Genomic DNA, 18,565 nt, shown 5'->3' on the forward strand with positions numbered 1-18,565 from the left:
TCCATCAAGAGAACCCTAGAAGCTCTCTAGGCATCGATCTCTTGCGGGACCAGTTACCCAAACAATCATCGAGTCGGCGGGCTTCCACATAACGCTGGCCCGTTGTCTACTTACACGGTGGTCCGCGTTCCCCGAAAATTTCGCCTTTGAGAGCGGACCAAAACAAACGGTCACGTGTCCGCCGGTTTTTACGAGCAATAACATTTAGACATAGACGCTGGCCAGACGCTGGCCCAGTTCGGTGGAGAGCCGAAGGGAAAAAGGAGCGGGCGAAAGGATGTTGTGATTCATCGATGAGATCACCGACAGATCCGCGCTACTTGGTTCCATTCCGTTCTTGTTCGTTTGGTCCCGGACGAATTCTGAATGGAAATCATCGTGCGAGGGGGCCTGATCGGCTTGGATCGGTCATTACTGTCGCCGCGTGACGGCTTTAAAACGCATCGGGAGGATTTACTGGCCGATCCCCGGTTTTACGATCCACCGTAGATCATCCGACGAGAACCGGCGATAATTCATGCGGCTCGCCGGTCGCTCGATTGCCTGGACGGGTCCGTGGGCACCGACGTAGGCCTCGAGCCTTGATCGACACGAGCCTCGAATCACGATTCGACGAGGAAGCGACCGGCCTCGCTATACAGGGTGTACCGCTTCACGTTCAAGCTTGAAATAGTGTTCTAATTACTGCTTAACTCTGTATCCTGTGTTATGGCGAACTCGATATTTCGTTTGAACTCATTTTAATAATTGTTATTGTAATTGTAACGTGAATATATTCAATGTGCCGCAAACGGTCTTGAGTGAACGATTAAATTGACTTTCGTTAGTTTGAATGAAATGGAAGAAAAGTGTTGGTAATTTTATCTTCTATGAAATTAGGACACTGTAATTATAAAATACCTCAGGGTGACGTTAGGTTACACCGTGTAGAAGGGTGCCCGTTCGCCAGAATTGCGGATAGAATGTCATATACTGTTGGGCACGCGTGATCGACTGAACTCCGCGGTTGTAGAGATCGTGATCGACGCTGATACTTACACTTGGCTCGCTCCTGACGTTAAGCTCCGTCTTTTATGGTCCGATCTGTGAATGTCACGAATGGTTCGTAGATCGTAGTATTAGCAGGAATTATGTGGATATTAGTTGTATATTAGCGTCTTATACAGGGTGAGCCATGTAAATGGGAACACCTAAATATCCACCGTTATTCGCGCTCGTAACAGGAAAACTTAGGGCGAACTTATCTTGCTTCACGCAGCTCATGCGTGAATAGAAAAAGCTTTGCAAGTTTTCCAAGACTCCTTCGCCAATTTTCATACTATAAAAAGTCACTTTATACACCGCTTCGTTACACGCTTCGACGATATACTCTCCGCGACATCGTCTGAGAAAACCGACGGAGTTCCATTAAAAAAATATGCTGGAACTTCATCAATCATTTGTCTCCTCGTAAATCTCTGTGACCCGGTGCCACAGATCGAAGAGGACGCTGTCTCGAGACAAAAACGGGGGGTAGTTCGCGGGCATTGTATTCAACGGTGCTCCCTCCCTCGGAAGTAAGTGATTCCTTAACGGGCACTTCGGTGCAAGCCAACAGTCCCATGAAAATCACCATCAACCTTCGCCCCGGGCTTCAGGCGTGATGGCCACGGTCGCCCGCAACTTTATTCCATCATCCCGCCGAGCGAAAGAACTATCAAAGACCCCCCGAATGGGTCGTATCGTTGCTGGCCAAGCGACGAATTCGTGTGATCCTCGGAGCACCGGTGAATGGAGGGACGAGTGTATCCGGTGGCACGGTAAAAACGTGTTACCACCGCGGCCTCTTACAACGGATCCTCCCCCCTCGCTCCCCCGCCGGCCTTACTACCGATCCCTCCCTTCGGAGCCGCCAAATAAAGCTAAACGTTCCCGTTTATGGCCGCCTATAAACTTTTAAGCGTTCGTAAAACGAGGCGGTCGCGGGTTCCGCGACGCGAAACACCTGACGCGGCTCGTCGCGTGAATCACGCGCCGGGCCCCGGAGCTCTTCTCGCCTCACCTATGGATGTGGATCGATGTCAAGGTCGTCGCCGGCTGAGATACGCCGGAAACGTTGCGCAACCAATCGTAAAAGACGCTCCCTCGCGTGTCCAACGCGGCCTGCCGTCTTTTAAGCCTTCTCGGACACGGCGACTCGCTCGCCCTGACCTCGCGGGACGAGATTTGGCGTGTCGAACTTCAGTAATGGGTTTCTTTTATTCTGTTCTGGTTGAAGGATACGGGTGACTTGTGTTTGTATTCAGTATAAAGGAGGAATAGGGGTTTCGACGTATCGCATTTGTTTTGATAAATTATTTTTACGTTGATAATTTGTTGAAACGTTTAGTTGCACAGGTTAATAACCATAGCAAATGGGTAACTACTCGATTTTCTAATGGTAAAGAGGAAGTCTTGCTCATAGAATCCTAGAAGGTTATCGTGCAGCTTGCACTCTCGTCAATCGAGTGTCCACGAACGTCAAGTGTCCTACTTTCAACATGACATCAATGCTCTCGATGACGTAATCTTCCTCGTCTCCAAGCTGAATCCGTCATGTGCAAGGGATCAAGCTGATCCAACGGAAGCTCTTCGAACTCTAGATCTTAGCCCCGAAAACTAAGAAGAATCCAAGACAGCAGGGCTAGAGGACGCTATTCCTTAGTTGGCCCGGTGCTTAGCAGGATCAGCTAGCGGCAGATCGTTGCCGCGAGTTTCGCCAGGTTTACGATCCGCGTCGCGAGCGTTTCTTTCATTGAGCCGGTCTGATGCGGCGAAAGGTCAAGGTCGACGGAAGCTGAACTCCGCAGAAGGGTGGTCGGTGTCGCGGGAACGCCGTCGACGTCGAGGAGGGACGCGACTGTAGTGGCGGCTAGAGGGGCACAGGGTGCGCGAGCGGGGCTGTTGGCCGCGTTTATCGCCTGTAAAACGGTTGACGAGCCCCTCTCGCTCTCCTCTGCCTAATACGGGATCGTATAACCGCATGGCGTGGCGCGGCGCGTCGTGTATCTACACCCGTGTGTCTCACGTCTGTCTTAACGTGACGTCACGCCGGGGGTACACACACCGGCGGTTCAGAGAGACGGGAGGCAACGGTCCCGTGACCTATCCCAATCCGGACGGGTGTAAAGGCAGGCCAATATAAACGAACGTTTACAGGCTCGTTACATTTTTATGGGCTCGACGCCGCAACTACGCCACTACGGCCATCAACGGAATGTCGTAAACCATCAACCAGCTCGCTCTTTCTTTCTCTGTCGGCCCAACGGTTCGACCGTTCTCTCTAACCCCCCTTCTGCGCGGTCCTCTTCTTCGCTCTTTTTCTCTCTCCCTCCCTCTCTGTCGCTCCCGCCGATGGTCTATCTTTTTCTTTCTTTCCTCCGTTCTTTCTTTCTCCCTCGTAGGTCTCTTTACCGCGCGTTCTTCGCTCCACGGTCACCCTTAACGCCGTCCCCCTTCCTTCTCCGCCGCGTTGCTCCCCGTGGAACGCGACCTCCACCCACCCCAGAAACTGTGTCTGCCCCTTTCCTCTCCTTGGCGGAACCCCAGGGGGGGCGCGTGGCATTTACGCGCGCAACTTCCGGTCCCTGACGTCACGCCGCTCGTAGAACACTCCGGTTACGTCACTTTATTGACTGCGATCATAAAAGTTTTTACACGCGCGTTTTCTCCCTTTCTTTCTCTCTCTATCCCCCGGCCACGGCTTCGCCGGCCTCTTTCGCGCCAGCCGCCGAGGTCGACCGCGTCCAACGTTTACGAGCTGACTCTTCGCGCCGGCCATTACGACACCCTCGAGTCTTTAAACCGCGCCGGCGAGCATTTGTTTTTATATAATCGCGCCGTTGCGGTTTCAGACGCTCATCGGTGTCCGCGGTCTCGGGGAACCCGCCGGATCCGAGAGGTTCCGGATTTTTCTTCCGCCGAAACGAACTCCTTTTCAGCTCGGTCTCCTGGGGGAGAGTTGAAACGACGAATGGCTCTCGTCGGAAATTTCTGTCCACGATATCCGCAGGGAAGTTGAAGCAATTTCAGCTCGCGCAAGGAAGTTTTGTCTTCGTCGAATGGCCGACGAAGTTCGTCAGTTTTCATCCTGCCACGGCCATTTTCCCTCTTTTCCCGTCGCGTTTCCCCGTGGCCCCCTAGGCAGCCCAACCGCGATGGTAACGCGTCCCCGGACGGACGGACGGCCGCCATTTTTCGGGCAGGCCCCACCCCCGTTACTTCATTGGTCGAGCGCGTCGGCCATCATGATTCTCATTATGTAATTTATGCCGGGAATTCGTAATGGCCGCCTCTGTGGCAGCCAATCGCTACCCTCCGGTCGGCGGCCATCATGAAAAGGGACGAACCTGCGCTCTAGCGGGCGTACTCGCAACTTTCGGCTTCGTTTTCCGACCGACAGATGGCTCGACCGCTTTGAACACCGGGGTTGTCTTTCCGTACCCCTCCACCCCCCGGCATCGTCGGCCCGCGCGCGTACTGTCCGGTGCAGAATAAATCATTTTTTCCGTTGTTTTACGACTGTTTGTTTAATGTTCGCTTAATGGTTTCGCAAGAAATTCATTGCCCCGAGGATGAATGAAGTCGCGCGTTGATATTTCTTTGATTATAGTGTCGCGGCACGCTCGCCGGGGGAACGACATCTTTAAATTAAATTGTAATTTATGTTTTATAAGTTTCTACGGGCTGTATTTTCTTGCTGTTTATCCCGCTCGTGCCCGCGCGCGACATTAATGGAATTAATAGTGCGTAATGCGGCGACCGAGGATTTTATGCACTTACGGGAGGACGTGATTGAGTAAGAGCGATAAAATATTAACGGTTTTAATGGAATTTAACGCAGACTTTGTTTCCGTTTTTTGCGCCGAGCCGAGCCGAGCCGAGCCGCGCCGCGCCGCGCCGCCACGCCGCGGCTGTTCCGTTCTGGTGTGGCGACGAGAGCGGGCCGCGGGTTTTATGCGTTTCGCGGCGTACACGGGTGTGCGGCGGGGCGCAGTAAAATCATTTTTTTACTGTTCGATGAAATCCTCGATAGAAAATATTAGTTTCTAATTAAACGCGGATACTAAAATCGACTCGCGGGAACATTTAAATTTGCTGAAAGATCCACACTATCGTAATAAGTTTCAATTTTATGCTGGTTTTATACGTTGCCACGTGAAGATTTGAATTTTCAATAAATGTTTATAACCTGGCAATAAGAAGGCCTGGAAATTATTGAATTAAGCAAATGTATATTAAAGTATATATACTGTATACTACATTAACTTAACTATCGCTGATTTTTAGCTTCCATTTTACTCTCAGTTTAAAATCTTTATTTATTTACTTCGGCCGAAGAAGAATATACCGAGTGTTTCTTTTATGTTAATTCTCGCGGCTCGCCGTTTAACAGTGGGAATTAGCATAATCGCTTAAAATGGCCATTGTTGGCGTGTAATTTCCAAATAGGTGATAAACATTCTGTCATATTAGCTTCAGTCGCGTGCTTTATCGCGTTTAGCTTTATCATTCCACTTTCTTGGTGTTCCCCTTTTGTAGGTTAGGTTACGTTTTACATACTAAATTCTCAATCTCCGCTGGTCCAGCTGCGGAAACCCGTTTAACCGTGCTGTCCGCGTCAATCTCACTCGTAAATCTCAGCCGTAAAAGAAAAAAGAATAGAATCGGCCAGATACTCATCCAACGTCTCGCATTAAGAGTCATTAAGCATGAGTTATGGCGCGCGTACAATCGACGATGACCGTGTCGCGCCTGTTGACACCAAAAAAAAAAGGATGAAGTGTCTCGATACGTGTGAACCTGTAACACTTATCTGGATGCTCTTGTTTCTTTTCTGATTCGCTATCGCTGCGAAACATTATACGGAAACATTAAATCTGCGAGTCAATATCGTAACATTAATTATCGTCGCGTCAATATGAATGAGGCTTTCATCTCCGATCGAATGCCAGATGGGAAATTAATCGTGGACATAACAATTCACTACTCATACATTAATGAGCGATGTAAATTTTCACATTATTCGCACGTATTGTACAGCGTCTGCAAAATCGAAGTCGCGTGACTTCCGAAACAAAAATATTTCAAATAGAGGAACGAAACATTCGTCAATATTTGTACTGTTATAAATAATAGAATTCTAATATAATAATCTGACTTGCGTTAGTTTTAAGATACAAAGATACGAAGATTTGCAAATCTTCTCTTGTAAATAAGTCTTTGAAGAATAAACAATTTCGAGAATTCAAGGAATATTGAAGATTATTCCAGAGAAGCTTCCAAAAATAAAATGGTTTTCAAGAAATGTATAGCAGAATGCGAAAGAAGGTGGTGACCCGAAACCTTTGTGTATTTTCCAATCTGTTACGTGGCATATTGGATAAAGAGGTTATGTAGGATGATACCGACGAATTATACTGTGACGACGACTCGAAAGTGTGTCTTCGTAAGGTCATCGAATTCGGTCAAGGACAGAAAATTAATGATCATGATAATATCCGTATAGATTCCACCGTCTATCACTGGACGACCTTCAGGCTTATCTAGATTGGAAGTGTACGAGTCTGGAACGATAAATCGAAGTTTTATTGTTCCAAAGAGGAACCATGAACTGTAGATGCTTCCAGATGAGAGGAGATAGATCTTGCGATTGCCCTATTGTGCTTGAATCAATTTTCCTTCCAATTATAATTTACAAAATAACTTCATACATTTTTAGAAACAATAGTTTGTATTTCCAACTAATTCTTATAACATTAGCTGCACCAATTATCATACTCTACTACAAATCAGATACAATATTTACCAAACAAAAATAATTAAACCGTTCAACGATTTCACACCATTATCATTACCTGACGTCATCATACACTACTTTCTCAAACAAAAATATCCTAATAACAAAAAGAACAAATCTCGTCCAACTAAATGATACCATTACCACCATCATTTTACTATATCTTCTCTACCCGATCTCCCCAAAAAGCCCAACGCACGAGAATACTCGTAATCCCAGCAAAAAAATCCAAACGACGCCAGATGGCGTCACCGGCAACAAACTCGCTGAAAGAGAAATTCCATTCCCCGGCACGCAGCGCTATCGCCGCCACGAAGAAAGAAGTTTCCGCGATCAGTGCCTAAATCAGTCCGCGAACAGCGGTATCTTCTGCGCGCGATCTCGCGCGGCGCGTTGAATACGATCGGGCCGAGCGTACGCCGCGGCGCGTACTGCACGGTAAGCAACGATAATAGACTTCCCGGGAACAGGCGGAGGCCTCTTCCCAATTAAAACGAAGCGGCCGCATGGGAGACGGCGGCGATCCGTTCGATTTCGGCAATCGCGGTGCGATCGGCGGACCGTTTCGCCCGGGGCACCGCAAAAATAAAGGATACCGGTACCCTCGCCTCACACGATGGCGGCGCGAAACCCGGACGGGCCAGCTGCAACAGCCGGCAACATTGTGCGACTTTCGGCGGACGGAAAGTAACGAGCAATGCCGGCGATACGTCTCGATAATGAGATTCCGCGGGGTCCGCGCGAGCGAGGGCGCGGGCGGGAAGAGGGAAGGAGAGCTGCTCCATAGGCGAAAGATGTCGCAACGGGCCAGAGGCGAACGGTTTCGTTGGACGAGGGGACACCGGCCTTATCCGGGGCCGGATAATTATGTCGGTGTGTTTATTACAGCCGGTTATCCGCCTCTGTTCCTGATCGCGCGGCGCGCAAAGGGAGAAAAAGCCCCGAAAAAGAAACGACCGAAAGCTGCGGGCTCGAGGAGGAGGTTGTCGCGCGTGGAATTCCTGATGGCCGGCCGTCCTTTCGATTTTCGACTCCGGCCTCCGTAGGTGGAGGGAGAGCCTCCCTGTCCAGCCTCGAAAATCGAGCAAACCGACCGCCAATCGATTCCTTATTATAATTTCTCCGGGCTGCGGTGTCCCGGTGTCGCCGTCTTCCTTTTTCCCCCGTCTTTTCTTTTCCCTCTCGCGCGGTCACCGGTCCCGTTCCCCCTTCTCCCCCTGGCCCGCCGCTCGCCCACCCTCTAATGCAAATTCGATGCTCTTTGTTGCTATTCGAGAGCCGGCTGGCTGCTCGATCCGCGAGAATGCTGTCTGAAGAGGAAGCGATGGCGGTGGCTGGGGAGAGGGAGGCAGAGGAAGCCGGGGCTCGTGCAGCCACGCCACACATTGTCGATCGATCGCCCCCAGCCGTTCCTCTTCTGCTCGTTTTTTAACCCTTGGAGCGCGCGCCGGGGTGTGGCTCGCTCGCTGTGGCGAATCCACTTTTCTGCCGGCTGCGCCCGATCTACCGTATAAAGAAGCGATTTTTCCGCCACGCTCGAGATCACGGAGGTCGTGACGTTCCGGCCGAGGTGAGCGCACTCACGGACGGTGCTTCAGCTTGGAGAGGGTGGGCTGCCAGGTACCGGCGGCGTTCAAGGGTTGGAACGCTCGCTCGGCTCTATGGACCTCGCTTCCGATGGGATCTCGGGCTTCGCGGAAATTGTTCGGGGATGTTTAGCTCGTGGATTGTATGGAAGAATGTAGATGCTGGTTGAAGTATCTTTTATTCGTGAGCTTTTTAATTGCAGACGTGGGATTCGATTGTCGAATGTTTGCTCGATGATGGAATCAAGATTGGAATCCAGATATGAATCTCTGCGAGGATATTTTGGAATGTTTATTACAATATAGTACAACAGATTTCCTTGTAGATTAACCTATGACTTTTAAGTTGGTGAAGTGGTTCGTTAAAGGAACTACCTATTCGAGAGTCATTTTTCGTCGATCTCCATTGAAAATAGTTTCTGCACAGTAGAGCACACTGTTTAAGGTTAATGAAAAGCATGGCAGTCACACGTAACGGCGTCTATAGAAATACGTATCAGAGGGGGCATAAATAATCGAACGCATTCTGGGCCGATCGAATGTATTTATTAATAGGACAATTTACGCGTAACGTGCTCGCGAATCAACGTCATTATGCATCAGTTGAAAACCTTAGGCGAGAGGTAACGTACGAGCGCGAACACTGTTCGTGTCGCTTTCAGTTCGAGACAACGCGACAACAAGTGGACGTTCGGAACGTTGTTTCGTGGGAGTGGAAAAAGAGGGTTCCCCGTGCGCAGGCGTTCACCGAGCAGTCTACGACCTTAACCCAGACCTAAGTCAAAGTTAATTCGGTCTTAATCCGGCTTCGACGTCAATGCCCCACGCAACAGATCGAAATAAAGCAGGCTTCCTGTCTACGAACTCGTGACGCGACGTTCCTTTCTCGGTGACGAGTTTTTGAAGACCACTTCGACGCGCGCCGAACATCGCATTTACATTTTCCTCGTGGAATTCGACCCCGGAATCTATGCTGTTGCCGTCTGCCAGCGTATCTCTCCTTCCACGGGACGAATGTTTTAAAATGTGGATTGATAAGGATTTTTACAGCTATTTTTCTACGCTCGCCATTTTCGGGAATTCTGTTATTTCTCGATGAATGCATCGGAGATAAAAAGATCGAGTAAAATTCTAGTGTCTTTATCGTTGATTTCTGTGAATCGAGAACGGGGTATTAGTATATAATATACATTGCGGTTGTAAATTCAAAGTAGACTTTAAATTTCGGCGGACCGTTTAATAGATTCCACCCCAGCCGGGAATATATCGAAAAAATGCCTGTAGCCGACTATGCACGGTTCCTCCGGCTCCGATGTTTTATCTTTAAAAAGTGAAAGAGAACCGTCCCGACGTCACACCCCGTTGAAAGTAGTGACAGGTTGGAATTTATGGCGAGGAAACCATTCTGTGCCGGGCGAACCCACCCCGAGCCCCTTTCTTTTTCATCCGTCGCCCGCTGCATCGACATTTCCTTCCTCGTGCCTTTTACATAAAGGTCCTTATTCCCAAAACATAGGAGGAATGTCAGTCGCAGCGTAAAATATACATTCCCCGCGCAGCCGGTTGCGAAAAACAACCCTTACGAAATATCGCCCACGCCCCCGCAACGTTCCACCGAGCGTCCATCGTCGTAACACATCCGCGCGCCCGGTAAAAAGTAATCTCACTTCTAATAACAAACTGTACGACTGTTTCTAATTATATTTCCCATGATTTCATCGTGCAGCCTCGAGTGTCCACTTTCGTTCTCCGCTCTCCAATAAAGTCCCCGACGAACAACGCGGATTCCTCCGTAATTACACAAACACCGGCCGCGCAGCGGTGAAAAACAGGCGGCCGTAGCGTCGCTGGAAAAAATTCGCAAACGTGTCTGCGAGCGGCCGAGACGAGCGCCGCCGTGCACGCGAAGAGTATTCTGGTCAGGCGGTGCGGCCAGCTCGTGCTTCCCGAGCGTTGATCGCAACATTGTTTCGACTCGACGTGTTTTACCTGAATTTATTCGCGGGAGCGCGGCCCGAGCCACGTTAAACGGTATAAATTAGCTACGCGTCGCGTATCTGAAAATTTACGGGTTAATTCCGGCGCGCGGGCGCGCGGAGGGGTTGCCGCGTTCGATTCGGAGCGTGGGACGTCCCCCGGGCGAATCGTTAATTCACGGGAACCTTATTCGCCCGCGAGAATCGGGTGAACGGCGTAAACTTCGCCTTCGGAGCGGAAACGGGCGTGTTACGCTCTCCCTTCAACCCTTTACGAGTTGCTTCTGTTCATAGAAATTAGGGAAATTGTGTAATCTGAATTGTAGATGTGCTTCTTTCGTTGGGTCGGCTGGAGTTAGGGCTGTTGTGGACGTGAAATTTCCGAATTTCCATGAGTTCTTTACAGGGGTTGTAGATTGCAAGATTATCGTAATGGGAATCTTTCGTTAATCTACTGATTCCATAAAAATGTTTCTATATCAGAATTTTCAAGAAATATAGCAAAACATGTAGCGAAGTCTTAGGGGATGTAACTTCGAGAGACTAAACGGTGGCAAACATGAATCATTCAACTCAGTCTCCTCGTTATCGAAAATAATGATTAAACACTTGATCGCGATCCCTTTGCGCGACGAATTACAATGAAGGCACCTTAAGTGCGCATCGAATCGTGCGACAGAAGTTTTTTTAAAGAGACGACTCGGGGAAGCAACGTCCGCGTTCATGAAGGATTCACGCGTTCACGCAATCCAGCCAAGAATACACGAAGAAAGAGAAAGGGCGATCCCGGCTGCGAGGGAGGAGGGCGGGCGGGAGGGTCGGTTGACACGTAACTCAATACGAGCGCGTCTTGTTTACGAGGTTATAAAATTACGGAGCCGATGTTCGGACGTGGAATGGGACGATCGGCGCGGCACGAGCAGACGCGTGCAAACGCCTGGAAACTTCGAATTGTCCGCCTGGTCCACGAATATTTAACGCGAGCCTCGGGTTTCAGTGTCGGGGGTGGCCGAGAAATCTCGGGGACACGTCTCGTCCCTGTCGTTTTCCAATCGCGCGGATTCGAGCGGAGGTGTTGCAACCGAACCCGCTGGAAGTCTGCTCGATCCTCGGGAAAACAATGAAAATTTGTAATTTACGATTATTCGTTGGCTTACCGGTTCCACTTTTATATATGAATTCGTAGAATTCGCTTGGAAATGGGGATTCTCAAGGGGTTGTTTCCAGTTCGAAACGAGAATTTTGGGAATCTCGAGAATCGTATTTTAGAGAATGAATCTAGCAGCGGATTTCGTTTTAAATATAGCACGACGAAACCACGCGGAATTACGTAAAAACGAGAGTATCAAGGTGACTCTAAAATTAGACTCGAGTTAATTACAATCTCTGTTCGCCGGAGTTATATAAATACAGCCGGGGGAACTCGTTCCTGTTCGAAGAACCAGCGCGATACCTCGATTTTTCTTGATAAATCGGCGATCTTATCTGCACGGAAACCGCGGGATAACAGAGCGAGCCACGGCGAACGCGGAAAATTGAATTTTTTTGCTCGTTATCTAGATCAAAATGCCATTATATCTCGTAGTTTTATATTAAAGGATGGAAACTCGTCTCCGACGAGAAAATTCCGCGCGAAGTCGCCCCGGTGCGTTCCGCGTGGAAACCAGTCGGCCGATCGAAAAAATCATCCCGGCTCGACCGTTCAACCCGATCCGATTCACGAATCGCTCGCACGTGCCTGGTATCAGGCAGTTTATTGGCAAGCGGCCGGCTGCGTTCGCGGCGCAGATTGCTCATCCAACATGGCGCATCTACCTGCCAGCTAATTGCCCAGTTTCCAAAGAACGTGTGCCAGCTTTTATCCGCTCGGTGCTGCCTCCACGGGTCGTGATGGGAATGGAGATGGCCGAGGATCAAAATATATCTAACTATTTTATTCACCCGTTCGGTCGCCTATTAACCGGGGAGACTCTATTATTCGAACACGGCTATCAACCATAACAGAAACAGTACGACACTCGGTCGAAAGAGAAAAAAACAAAGGAAGCGCGAGTAGGGGGAGAGGTGGAAGTGAAAATAAATTGTTTAGGAAGACGGCTGTCCTTTAACAACCAATTAAGACACAAAAAGACCACGTCCGAGTTCCGTAATTTTCTTCTGCGAGCCGTCAGCCTGTAAATAACGCCGCTGGCTTTTCTCTAACTGAATTCTTTTACTCGCCAGTTGCCGTGACGTTCAACGTTTGAATTTTTAATTCTGCCTACTCTCGTCTATAAAATTCGACGATCCCCGGGAACGTTGATCTAACGATTCCCCGTTCGGTTGATCAAGAAATTACGGAGGATTTTATGGTTAGATAAAGATATTCGTCTAGAATAACCGGCGCTGGAGGATTCGCCCGCGGTGCGATATAAAAATGGGAATAAATACCCGATTCCGTTTGCACGTGCGTTTTAAATAATTCAAGGGATCGAAGCGAGATCGTTATCGGAGGACAGCACCGGCCCGCGGACCACCGTGTTCTCCGCATTTCTGTTCTGTCAGCGTCGCGGCGGAATTCCACTGCGAATTCCCTTCATTCGATAGGATAACGTATCACTGCGTCCTGTTGCGAGGAGAAGCAAACATAGGCATAACTTCGGGTGTCTTATGGAGACAGGAAATATCGGTCCCCAGGGCGTGAGCAGACAGGTACGTGTTCCCCGTGCTTCTACGACCTAGACACTCCACGGGTTTGATGGGTACGCCGGGGGAATGAACTCGATCCTCTAACGTCGGACCGGGAAGGGTAAATGTCGCGGCAGTGAACTTGTTCTCCTAGAACACACAAACTATCCCGGTTAACCAACAAATGTCATCTATCCTATCGAGCATTCTCATTCCATAGGACAATTATTATTAACGATCGCTCCTGTCAGTATTAACTGCAAATTAGATTAACCCTTTCCGCTCCGAAGTTCTTCGCTAGAAATATTCGACATTTAAGGTGTGACATTATTTGCCACTGTCTAATCAGAGAACATACGTAAATTAAGAAACAAGGTTATTTAATTTTAATATTTGGGTTAAAATCCATTTCAATTTTTATCTATACCTCAAATTTTATCTCAGACCCTGTTAAAAAGATCTACGAATAATCTGAAGGTATAAAAAAGTCTAAAACACCGTATAATTGACAGAAACCATATGACTAGAAGAAAGTTTCATCAGTCCCGCAGATAGAAGAATAACATCGGGACATACAATTTAGACAAACGTCCACAATCTGGTTTCCCCATCGGTCCACCCTTAATCCTTCCCATCCCATACATATTCTGCCCGGAAAATCTCATCTTTGCTCGCGGAAAGTTCAATCAGGAGCGTAGTGCCCAATATCCAGACCGGAATCGATTTCCAGCCCGTGGGGTCATCAAGCTCCCGCGACCCAAATTTCGCGATCTCTTCTGCCGCGGATCCGTTTTCCATCAGAATGGATCAACAATTTCTCGGATCCGTCGACAAGAAACGCCGGAGAGGCGGCGGGAGCGGGGGACAGACAGATGCCAATCGACATTCGTAAACATTCGGCGGCGGGATGCAACTGAGAGGGCCGGTATGACCGGGGTTAAATCACGATAACGAGCGAACGCGGAGTAAGTTTGGCCGCGTGACGCGGAAGAGCATGATTTAGAGGAGCGTCCTCGAGTATGTGGAGCGCCGCTTTGCGAGCACCTCTATTTATACCGTGATCCGCCGCTGGAACACGTAATAATCGTAAACCGGGCTTTTTGCGGGTCCCTCCCGTTCCATGCAGGAAATTGGGTCGTCGATCGACCAAAATCTTCCCCCGTGTTCTGCACAGGTGCGTTGAACCCGGTCTCCGCGCGGCCATCTTGGATCGCGGCCTACATGGGTGTCCCCCTTTTTTCGGCGGTAATTGAATTCAAATATATATACATGTACATATATACATATATACAGTTTTATTATTCGAGGATTACTTACTAATAGACTCCGACATCAATTACCCGAATCACACGGTTATTATTTGAAATGCTCAGGGCGCGAGTATCTAATATTCCCATCTGCAAATGAATCCAATTCGCATGCGTTGCTCAAACAGAACTTTACGAGGGAACTTTACAGTGGCCGTACCTTCGTAAACAAATTAACAACGTACCCAATATCTCTTCACGAATATTATTCCGCGGAACCTCTCCATCAGAAGCCACGTATCCGCTAAGGCGCATCCCAAACTAATCGGCGCTCGACGTTCGCGAAGAGCCCCCTGAAATGCGGCGTAAACTCTCCGCGGGGACAATTAAATTCCTCGTCTATCCCGAAACACGAGGTTCGCCATAAATCCGACTAGAAAAAGTAATCGCCCGGCGATCGTGCGCGCGATGCCGATGCCGTGGAACGGTATCTTATTACTGGTGCGCGCCGATCCTCTCTAATCCTCGGACATCATAACAGGAGCACGCGGGATGACCCAATATCAATCCCCATCAGAATCCCAGCAATCCGTTCCCATTAGCCGGTGGAATCTGTCCGCGTGGGGAGGCCGCGGGGTTCACGGAGTCCTCTGCCAGCGAACGACCGGAAACGAGACACCTGAGGCGACCGCGCGGCCTCCGGGACGGGCGTAAAGGGGGATGAACGCTCGGCGTTTGTCATACCCCATCGGCGCATTAAAACGGCGAAGGTATCGCCTCGATAAAACGAACACGCGTGCCCCTAGCCCGCTCGGAGGAGAAAGAAACAGAGAGAGAGAGAGAGAGAGAGAGAGAGAGAGAGAGAGAGAAAGAGAGAGAGGACCAGGGTGAGCAAGGAGAGAGGGTGGAAGGAGAGGCATCCAGGGATCACGGTGTCCGCGTAATCCTGGCATTCCGCGGTGTCCTCCTCGCGAGGGCTCGCCGGAGATCCGTGGGGCGCACCGGGTATGTATATGGGACAAGTGGAAACGGCCAAGTATCAATAAAGAGCCGGGAGGGTTCTAAAGTTATCAGGCTCGCAGAGGAGCCGAAGTTGTCTCGGCTCACGCGGTTTTCATTCCCCTCCCCCTGACCCGTGTCCCTTCGCGAGAGCGGCCTCCTCCCCGCTTTAGGGCTCCCCTTTCGGGCTCCCCTTTCAGCCTCGTTTTCTTCGTTTTCCCGGCGGACCGTAAGTTTCGCCAACGCTCGGGGGACCCGGTTCTCCATAAGGAACCGCGCGCCTCGATTCGGTGTTTTTCTCTCGCCGTTCTCTCCTCGATCTCTTCTCTTTCCCACTCTCTGTTTCGCCGGTTTCCTCTGTCTCGTCCGCTCGTCCCGTCCCGTGTCCTCCCCGGGCACCTACTCTCCGGGCCGTTCGATAATCCTACGGCACGGCCTCCCCCTATCCGGCCCGCCGCCGCGGACCAAGCCACCCCATTGGACGGACAGGTACGCATAACGCGTCGCACGCGTTTTTATACGCGGCGTGTCCCCTACCATGCCCATCGCGCAGCGCCGCGCGGAGGCCAAGGCTCGCATCGTAGGGCGCACACACCGCCAAGGCTTATCGGATTCCTTGGTGAACACGCCGCCGCGCCGGATAAAATTCGTTATTTACTAAATTCATTTATTTACTCCGGGGCCGGGGCAACGTGATCGCCGCCCACGTTCCGCCGCCCGGAGACCCCCGTAACCGGACGTCGTTTCTGTCTCCGCGATCGGAAATTGTGGTCCCTCGGGCCCCCGACCGCGGCCCACCGATCTCGCTCTCCTCTTCTGCCCGCCGGCCCCGGCCGAACCGTCCTTTGGGGGGACCAGCTTTGTCCCGCGCAATGTGCGGCATCCTCGGCCTCGGATAATGATAGGAGGAACGGCCTTTCTTGTTCTTCTTATTCCGCGCGAGATAAATGCCCTTAGTCGTAGATACGTGCTTCTTACCGGTTGCCTCTCTTTTTTTTCGGATTCTCCCGTCGTTTCGCGGTTGTAAACGAATGTTTAATCGGGTTGCGTATCTGGGATGTTGCAGGGTGAGAGGGGGAGTTACGATGAATTCGAGGGTGACGATCGAACGATGTTATCGATCGGTGTTATCGATCGGTGTTATCTTATGGAAATGGAGCACGTGTCTCGAGCGTGTACTCTCGAATGGTCGTCTTTGGCCGGGGAATGCGCCGATCGATCCAATATCCGAGATAAGACTACGGCCGCGTAATTAGTTAGCCAGTTTACTGGCGATCATCGTCCAGTCGCGAGCCATCGCCGAAACTGAAAACTCGCATTCCTTTTTAAATTGATTCCTTCGGGGACGCGTAAAGAACGGCCGTTGAAAGTTAAAAACTCAGACACGCGTTGCTTGATATCATCGCCAGCTGCAGAGAGTGCCGGCGGTGCGCGTTAAAGAAAGGAGGTTTAACGTCCCCGAGGAGTGCCGGTGTTTCCATCATTGTCAAATTCACACTCGAAGGTGCGTCCTCGCGCCATGAGCCATCCTGTACCGCGCCCGAGCCGTTCGGCGGATTCGATTATAATTCTACGGCAGTGTTCCCCGGGTAATCACCATGAATATGCATAAGTGAAAAGCCCGTAGTCCGGCGCGCTCTCTCCGCGAAAACGCAATTAAAAACGCACTTTAATGGAGATTCCGTGGACTCCCTTCGTTTCGATCCACCACCGTTCCCGGCGCTCCCCCTGTCGCCGTCCGCCACCCCCACGCACCCCCGTCCGTCCAATTTGTCTGCATAAATTCCGGCCGGCTTCATTATAAATTCCTGGCCAATTTATTTCCACGTATTCCGCCTAATTTCATTGCGAATTTATGTCGAATATATCGTCGTAAACCCCGTCCAATTCCGCGACAAATTGCCACTCGGCTCGGCCATAAATCCCGCGCCGCTTTGCTCCGATCTGCAATTCTTTTCGCGATTCCGTGGATTTTATTGCCCGAAAAGTCCCATCGAGCCTCGCTCGCCCACCGTTCCAAATTCCATCGGATCCGCCCGTTTTGTTTCGACCGATTCCTACCGTTTCCACGCGACGCTCCTGTCGCCTCCCCCTCCCTCGCCAACGACCGTTCGGTACGACGATAACGATCAAACGTTCTTGTCGCTTCGGGACAAATAAACATCCGAGTGCCCTAAGAAAAATTACAAACACTTCTAAGATGATAAAAACTCCGATAAACAATACTCCACCCTAACACACCGCCGGAGCCAATCTCTGACTGTATACAGTGTATCAAATAAAATAATCTATCTCGCGTCGCTCGACATTCCAGAAAACAGTGGACCACATTCACCGATAAACGTCTCCGGCGAAACACGCCCGAACCGCAGAGACACATTCCACGCTGCCATAACAGACGTTACCTAATGTAATCTCCCATTTAACGATCGAATTATTTAGCTTAATCTCCGCCACATTCTCCCAATCAGAGGCCAGCCAGCCAGCCATTCGAGTGCGTTGGCAGCGAGAGAAAAAAACTCGGGCGAGAAAGAAAGGGGGTGGCAGCGGGTGCGCGACACGGCCGCGAATAAATTCCGTCCGACGTCGCTGATTCGGCCGCGCGAAATTTATGCCCCGCTGCCCCTATTATTATCATTATCATCGCGGCCGGGGGAGCCGGCGTGTTCCTTCGGTTCGGCGTCCATTAGCGATCGGCCGCTCGTTAAGGCCCGGAGAGTTCGGCCGGATCCCGGCGCTTATCTGCGGCCGGATTAAACCGGACGGTCCGTGTCCTTTCTTTTTAATCTCCGCTCCCCGATCGTCAGAGTCAATTACACGGCCGTCGCTTCCTTTTTAACCGGGGCTGCGCCTCGTCCGCGCACGAATCGCGGCCGGCCCAGTTATCGCCGGTGTACACGGTGTTTCCTAAACCGCGGCATAATTGGCCGGCAGGCGAGGCTACACGAGAAAATAAATCGAATGGAATTGAACCATAGGAGCCACCGTTCCTGAGATAATTGGCTTCGAATGTGTATTTGATACGCGGCGGCAGTTAAGGCGAGTGGAAAGTGCGAGTTACGGACAGACTGGTTGGATGATTTTTATTCGATAGTGCAGGCGTCTGATTCGATTTAAATCGAGATTATTGTAGGAATAATTAGTTGGCGGAGTGTCTCTTATACGAGGGGAAGTAACAAGAGTGTATTATTTAGAAGTGTTCATATATTATCTTACAACGAAGCGGAAAATGTTATTTTCATATTGATAATGAGTATGATTCGATATCGTCTA

At 50.2% G+C, this 18,565-nt stretch overlaps 1 protein-coding gene across 2 annotated transcripts in view; it reads left to right on the forward strand.

Moving 5' to 3' along the window:
• Positions 1–18,565, forward strand: part of LOC116435040 (homeobox protein abdominal-A homolog) — a 360,685-nt gene that overhangs the window by 153,771 nt on the left and 188,349 nt on the right. The window lies entirely within an intron of this gene.

Source organism: Nomia melanderi, chromosome 5, assembly GCF_051020985.1.
Source record: "Nomia melanderi isolate GNS246 chromosome 5, iyNomMela1, whole genome shotgun sequence".
Lineage (NCBI taxonomy): Eukaryota > Metazoa > Arthropoda > Insecta > Hymenoptera > Halictidae > Nomia > Nomia melanderi.